Below are 7499 nucleotides of genomic sequence, written 5' to 3' on the forward strand. Positions count from 1 at the left end.
TCGTGTCCAACTCTTTGTGACCGCATGGACTGCAGCCTACCACACTCCTCCGTCCATGGGATTTGCCAGGCAAGAGTACTTGAGTGGGTTGCCATTGACTTCTCCTGATATATATAAGTACATGATAAAATTGAATAAAGTCCATTTAATATACCAACTGCATATTTTATATTATTATTCTGAATGTTTTTATTTTTAAATATGTAATGTTATATAAAGCTTCAGGAAAGTCATTTTCATACAGGGAAATTAAAACCATTGCAGACTGCTACAAAATCTATAGAATAACTATACAAATATTATCATCAATAGAGTTATTGACTGAAGTTACAAATTCTTTTCATTTCTAAGTGTATTTTTTTCACTCTAAGAAATTGTGAGGAAGAGTTATTAATGCTTGAATGCAAAAATATTCATAGGAAATTCAAGATTTCCAATTCTCAAATATAATGCCATTTAGAGCTATTCTATTAAAGGAATTAAAAAACCCCCAGAAACTTGGCCAAGATAGAGCCTGCATCAATTTCGGAAACAATATTAAACAAATACGAAAAATAGAAATTAAACAACTTTTTGTAATTTAACCATTTTTCTCTTTTTCCTGGGCACTTTGGCACTTGCCTGTGCATGTTTTTTTTTAAAGGTAAAGAAAAAACTCACAGGAGTTTAGGTATTCACGGCCTAGAGCTCTGTACAAGTCTGAGAAGGACCCGTTTATGGAACAAGATTTATGACCAGGGAAAAAGGGCCATTTTAATCAAGGCTTTGGACCAGGTCGGGGCTTCCCTCGTAGCTCAGTTGGTAAAGAGTCTGCCTGCAATGCAGGAGACCCGGGTTCAACTGCAAGGTCGGAAAGATTCCCTGGAGAAGGAAATAGCAACCCACTCCAGTATTCTTGCCTGGAGAATCCCATGGGCAGAGGAGCCTGGCTAACTACAGTCCATAGGGTCACAAGAGTCGGACACATCTTAGTGACTAAACCATAGTGATAATTCAATAAGAAATGTTTTTGTATATTAAAACGTAAGAAAATGCTTATCTCTAATCAAGCACCTTTGTGACTTTTCACACTATTTGAGCCATAGAGTCATGATCAGAAATAAAAAAGAACATGCTGAAGCCAACCAAGGACCTGAGAGGGGACGAAATCTCCACTCTGCAAACCTATACCTTCTGAAACAATGACTTATGCTAGGTTCTCAAAGCTGATGATCTGGAGGAATCCTGATGCAAAGAAAAAAGTTACTCATGTCTGACATAGGGCCATTCATTGGCTTCCATTTAAGGGTACACTCTCTACCCCTCCACAGCCTGTATGAAAACATACAGTACAAAGAAGAACAATCACAGGACTTGGATCTTCGGAGCTGGGAGACAGGAGTGCTCACTCTGCTATCTTTGTGCCCCAAGCATACTCTTCAGTTTCAGGTCAAATGACCATGTCTCCAAAAGAAATCATGACACAGAAAAACTATATAGAAGCAGATGTTCTTGAATAGATGAATTTTCCTTTTGTTCTTTAGAAACAGTCTCACTGAGAGTTGGAGGAGCCTCCAAATAGGGTAAAGTTGAAATAGTGATAAAAACAGAACCCATGCACAATATAGCACCTGTCTCTGACATCACTGCATCCTCGATAACTGTGAGATATTAACATTTGTTGAATGCTGTTCATATTTGTTCAATAAGTCGATTAAAACTTTTAACTAAGAAGGATTATATATTAAGTTTGATTTTCAAGGCGAAATTCTTGTGTATAAGCAAATAATTTTTTATCAATTCCTCTGGCATTTAAATAGAGTGATTACTAAATGTAATTCAGAGACGGTATCAAGAGTTCCCTACAAAATGGCTAGACATAAGTTGGGAATGAGAGTAGATGAAAACATATGAATGCGCTTTTCTGTGATAGTAGTGGAGAGTAAAGTGCCATCAAGGTGGGGTCAGGATCAAAGTGTCAATGGGTTGAGGTCAGTGAGAGAGATCTTAGGAATACTGGAGTAGGGTGATAGAGTTCATAGGGGTGAGAATCATATAGTCATCAAAAGTGGGAGATGCTGGGCCCAGTGTAGGTCACAGGGATTAGAGATGGCAGTAGAAAGAGTCTCTCAGAGTCACTGAAACTGTGGATCACAGAAACAAGGGAATTGGGGGTCACCACATCAATAGACGTAGCGAATTTTCAGAGTGATTTAAGCAAGAGAGGAAAACTCCTGCAGGAATGGGGCTAAGAGAGTGATGGATTCTAGGACAAGATAAAGAACACAAATACAATGTGAGTTGCTTCTCAGGTGGCACCAATGGTGAAGAACTCACTTGCCAATGCAGGAGATAAAAGAGACAGCAAAGTCCAATCCGTGAGTTGGGAAGACACCCTGGAGAAGGAAATGGCAACCCACTCCAGTATTCTTGCCTGGAAAATTCCATGGACAGAGGAGCCTGATGGGCCACAGTCAATGAGGCCACAAAGAGTTGGACATGACTGAGCACCAGGACATGCTTTAAAAAAGATGGAAATTTGCACTCAGAAGATTTTCACTTAGGTCTCCAAGTGAATGAAGTGAATTATGGACTATTATGGACTAAATATTTCTGTCATACCTAAACCCCTAGGGATTTAAGACAGACTTATATGTCTTCTAATTTGGAGGAGATATCAAGATCAAAGGCAAAAGGAGAAGAGGGTAGCAGAGGATGAGATGGTTAGATAGCATCACTGAGTTTGAGCAAACTCCAGGAAACAGCATAAATGGTATTAACATGGAGGCTGGGGCTACCTGCTAATGTAGTGTCCTCTATACCTGAACAAGATGCTGAATTTCTCCAAGGTCCATGGGATACAGATTGGATCCTCTGCCCAACAGAGTTTCCTCATCCCTTCCACCATTCATCCCTCCCACGCCCAGCCCCTCCCACCACCCACTTCAGCAGAGACATCTGGAAATATACTGCCAGAAACAGGAATGAGGGGAAAGTCAAAGAACTTACCCTGGGATGTCAGCAAAAGGGTCAGCAAACAGTACACTATCAGGTCATTAAGTGTATGGGAGCATTCTGAAGACTCCACAAAAGCACAACCACAAGATGCAGCTATTGTATATTCAACAACTAAAAGAAAAATCACAAATAGCACCACAGCTACCCTTCAGCTTTCATCCCTCAAACCAAATAATGAAAGTAGGAGGAGGAAAGGAAGTAAAGAAATGAGAAAAAGAAAACAAGCCATGACATACTTATTCCCTACTATCCGATGAAATTGTAAATCAGACCTGAACTTGATGGGGCTGGTGAAAGGTGGTCCAAGAGCCAGCTTAGGATATAATGAGAGATGGAAGTTTTGATAGTAGATAGGACTAAACTTATTAACGCTGAAGACTTTAGATATTCTAATACCAAGTTCAGTTCAGTTCAGTTCAGTCACTCAGTAGTGTCCGACTCTTTGTGACCCCATGAACCGCAGCATGCCAGGCCTCCCTGTCCATCACCAACTCCTGGAGTCCATCCAAACCCATGTCCATTGAGTCAGTGATGCCATCCAACCATCTTATCCTCTGTCATCCCCTTCTTCTCCTGCCCTCAATCTTTCCCAGCATCAGGGTCTTTTCCAATGAGTCACTTCTTTGCATCAGGTGGCCAAAGTATTGGAGTTTCAACTTCAGCATCAGTCCTTCCAATGAATATTCAGGATTGATTTCCTTTAGGATGGACTGGTTGGATCTCCTTGCAGTCCAAGGGACTCTCAAGAGTCTTCTCCAACACCACAGTTCAAAAATCAATTCTTCAGCCCTCAGCTTTCTTTATAGTCCACCTCTCACATCCATACATGACTACTGGAAAAACCATAGCTTTGACTAGATGGACCTTTGTTGGCAAGGCAATATCTCTGCTTTTTAATACGCTGGCTAGGTTGGTCATAACTTTTCTTCCAAGGAGCAAGTGTTTTTTTAATTTCATGGCTGCAATCACCATCTGCAGTGATTTTGGAGCCCAGAAAAATAAAGTCTTTCACTGTTTCCATTGTTTCCCCATCTATTTGCCATGAAGTGATTGACTAGGATGCCATGATCTAGTTTTAAGCCAACTTTTTCACTCTCCTCTTTCACTTTCATCAAGAGGCTCTTCAGTTCCTCTTCACTTTCTGTCATAAGGGTGGTGTCATCTGCATATCTGAAGTTATTGATATTTCTCCCGGCAATCTTGATTCCAACTTGTGTTTCATTCAGCCCAGCATTTCTCATGATGGACTCCGTATATAAGTTAAATAAGCAGGGTGATAGTATACAGCCTTGACGTACTCCTTTTCCTATTTGGAACTACTCTGTTGTTCCATGTCCAGTTCTAACTATTGCTTCCTGACCTGCATACAGGTTTCTCAAGAGGAAGGTCAGGTGGTCTAGAATTCCCATCTCTTTCAGAATTTTCCACAGTTTATTGTGATCCACACAGTCAAAGGCTTTGGCATACTCAATAAAGCAGAAATAGATGTTTTTCTGGAACTCTCTTACTCTTTCAATGATCCAGCAGATGTTGGCAATTTGATCTCTGGTTCCTCTGCCTTCTCGAAAACCAGCTTGAACATCTGGAAGTTCATGGTTCACATATTGCTGAAGGTTGGCTTGGAGAATTTTGAGCATTACTTTACTAGCGTGTGAGATTAGTGCAACTGTGCAGTAGTTTGAGCATTCTTTGGCATTGCCTTTCTTAGGGATTGGAATGAAAACTGACCTTTTCCAGTCCTGTGGTCACTGCTGAGCTTTCCAAATTTGCTGGCATATTGAGTGCAGCACTTTCACAGCATCATCTTTCAGGATTTGAAATAGCTCAACTGGAATTCCATCACCTCTACTAGCTTTGTTCATAGTCATGCTTCCTAAGCCCCACTTGACTTCACATTCCAGGATGTCTGGCTTTAGGTGAATGATCACACCATCGTGATCATCTAGGTCATGAATATCTTTTGTGTACAGTTCTTCTGTGTATTCTTGCCACGTCTTCTTAATATCTTCTGCTTCTGTTAGGTCCCTACCATTTTTGTCCTTGATTGAGCCCATCTTTGCATAAAATGTTCCCTTGGTATCTCTAATTTTCTTGAAGAGATCTCTAGTCTTTCCCATTCTATTGCTTTCCTCTATTTCTTTGCATTGATCACTGAGGAAGGCTTTCCTATCTCTCCTTGCTATTCTTTGGAACTCTGCATTCAAATGGGTATATCTTTCCTTTTCTCCTTTGCTTTTCACTTCCCTTCTTTTCACAGCTATTTGTAAGGCCTCCTCAGACAGTCATTTTCCTTTTTTGCATTTCTTTTTCTTGGGGATAGTTTTGATTCCTATCTCCTGTACAATGTCAGGAACCTCCATCCATAGTTCATCAGGCTCTCTGTCTATCAGATCTAGTCCCTTTATTTCTCATTTTTGCTGTATAGTCATAAGGGATTTGATTTAGGTAATACCTGAATGGTGTAGTGATTTTCTCCACTTTCTTCAATTTCAGTCTGAATTTGGCAATAAGGAGTTCATGATCTGAGCCACTGTCAGCTCCCGGTCTTGTTTTTGCTGACTGTATAGAGCTTCTCCATCTTTGGCTGCAAAGAATATAATCAATCTGATTTCAGTGTTGACCATCTGGTGATGTCCATGTGTAGAGTCTTCTCTTGTGTTGTTGGAAGAGGGTGTTTGCTGTGACCAGTGTGTTCTCTTGGCAGAACTCTGTTAGCCTTTGCCCTGCTTCATTCTGTATTCCAAGGCCAAATTTTCCTGTTACTCCAGGTGTTTCTTGACTTCCTACTTTTGCATTCTAGTCCCCTATAATGAAAAGGACATCTTTTTTGGGTGTTAGTTCTAGAAGGTCTTGTAGGTCTTCATAGAACCATTCAACTTCAGCTTCTTCAGAGTTACTGGTCAGGGCATAAACGTGGATTACCATGATATTGAATGGTTTGCCTTGGAAACAAACAGAGATCATTCTGTCCTTTTCATGAGCGGGCGGCTGTGACGGTGCACAAGCGTGGGCAGCTGCGATGGCACACAAGCGCGGCCAAGAGGAGCTACCCAACGTCCGAGGACAGGGCCAGCGGCCAGGAGGAACTACCCCACGTCCAAGGTAAGTGGCTAACAAAGTAAGATGGTAGGCACTGAGAGAGGGCATCAGAGGGCAGACAGACTGAAACCACAATCACAGACAACTATCCAATCTGATTACATGGACCACAGCCTTGTCTAACTCAATGAAACTAAGCCATGCCATGTGGGGCCACCCAAGACGGACGGGTCATGGTGGAGAAGTCTGACAGAATGTGGTCCACTGGAGAAGAAAATGGCAAACCACTTTAGTATTCTTGCCTTGAGAACCCCATGAACAGCATGAAAAAGCAAAAAGATAGGACACTGAAAGATGAACTCCCCAGGTTGGTAGGTGCCCAATATGCTACTGGTGGTCAGTGGAGAAATAACTCCAGAAAGAATGAAGGGATAGAGCCAAAGCAAAAACAACACCCAGTTGTGGATGGGACCGGTGATAGAAGCAATGTTTGATGCTGTGAAGAGCAATATTGCATAAGAACCTGGAATGTTAGGTCCATGAATCAAGGTAAATTGGAAGTGGTCAAACAGGAGATGACAAGAGTGGACATTGACATTCTAGGAATCAGCGAACTAAGATGGACTGGAATGGGTGAATTTAACTCAGATGACCAATATATCTACTACTGTGGGCAGGAGTCCCTTAGAAGAAATGGAGTAACCATCATAGTCAACAAAAGAACCTGAAATGCAGCACTTAGATGCAATCTAATACCAAAAGTGACTAGAAAAGTCACTTTCCCAAGAATATTACCAGGAATGGGGGCGGGGAGAACCAAAATAACATGGTGGCAAGCAGGGAGTATAGATAAATAAAGGAATATTCCAATTATACACCACTGAGTCCAGCTCATTCAGTGACCAGGTTACACACAGATGAAGAAAAATGAGGAAGAGGGGCAAGAGGAGAAATAAACTGGCAACACAAATGAGTCTCTTCTGGAAAAGGAAGGGGCTGCTTCCGGGGGATGTTTTCAATAACTTCTCATTATTAACTAGTACAATATTGTGAAATAATAATAAAGATATATCCAGTCTTTGTCCAGGTTTCTGGAGCAGAGCTCCTAGAATTCTTAGAACTTCATGAGTTACAGGGATGAGAGGAGTCTCTTTTGTTACTCCTAAAAAGTCCCTGTCAAGAATACTTGAGTTTCTGTTAATGAGGTGACTCTATATGAGCTCCCTAGATGGTTTCAGGATGGAGATTGCCTGCCAACAAAACCTTGTGATTAGAGGGTTGGAACTTTCAGCTCCAAATCCCCTCACACCTCCAGGAGGGAAAAGGGATAGAGACTGAGTTAATCCGGAGTTGCCAATGATTTAATCATGCTTATGTCATGGAACCTCCATAAAACCGTAAAGGAAAGGATTTGGAGAGCTTCTAGGGTGGTGAACACCCCCACATGCAGAAAGGTGGTGTAC

This window comes from Cervus canadensis, chromosome 11 (assembly GCF_019320065.1).
Source record: "Cervus canadensis isolate Bull #8, Minnesota chromosome 11, ASM1932006v1, whole genome shotgun sequence".
Taxonomy (NCBI): Eukaryota; Metazoa; Chordata; class Mammalia; order Artiodactyla; family Cervidae; genus Cervus; species Cervus canadensis.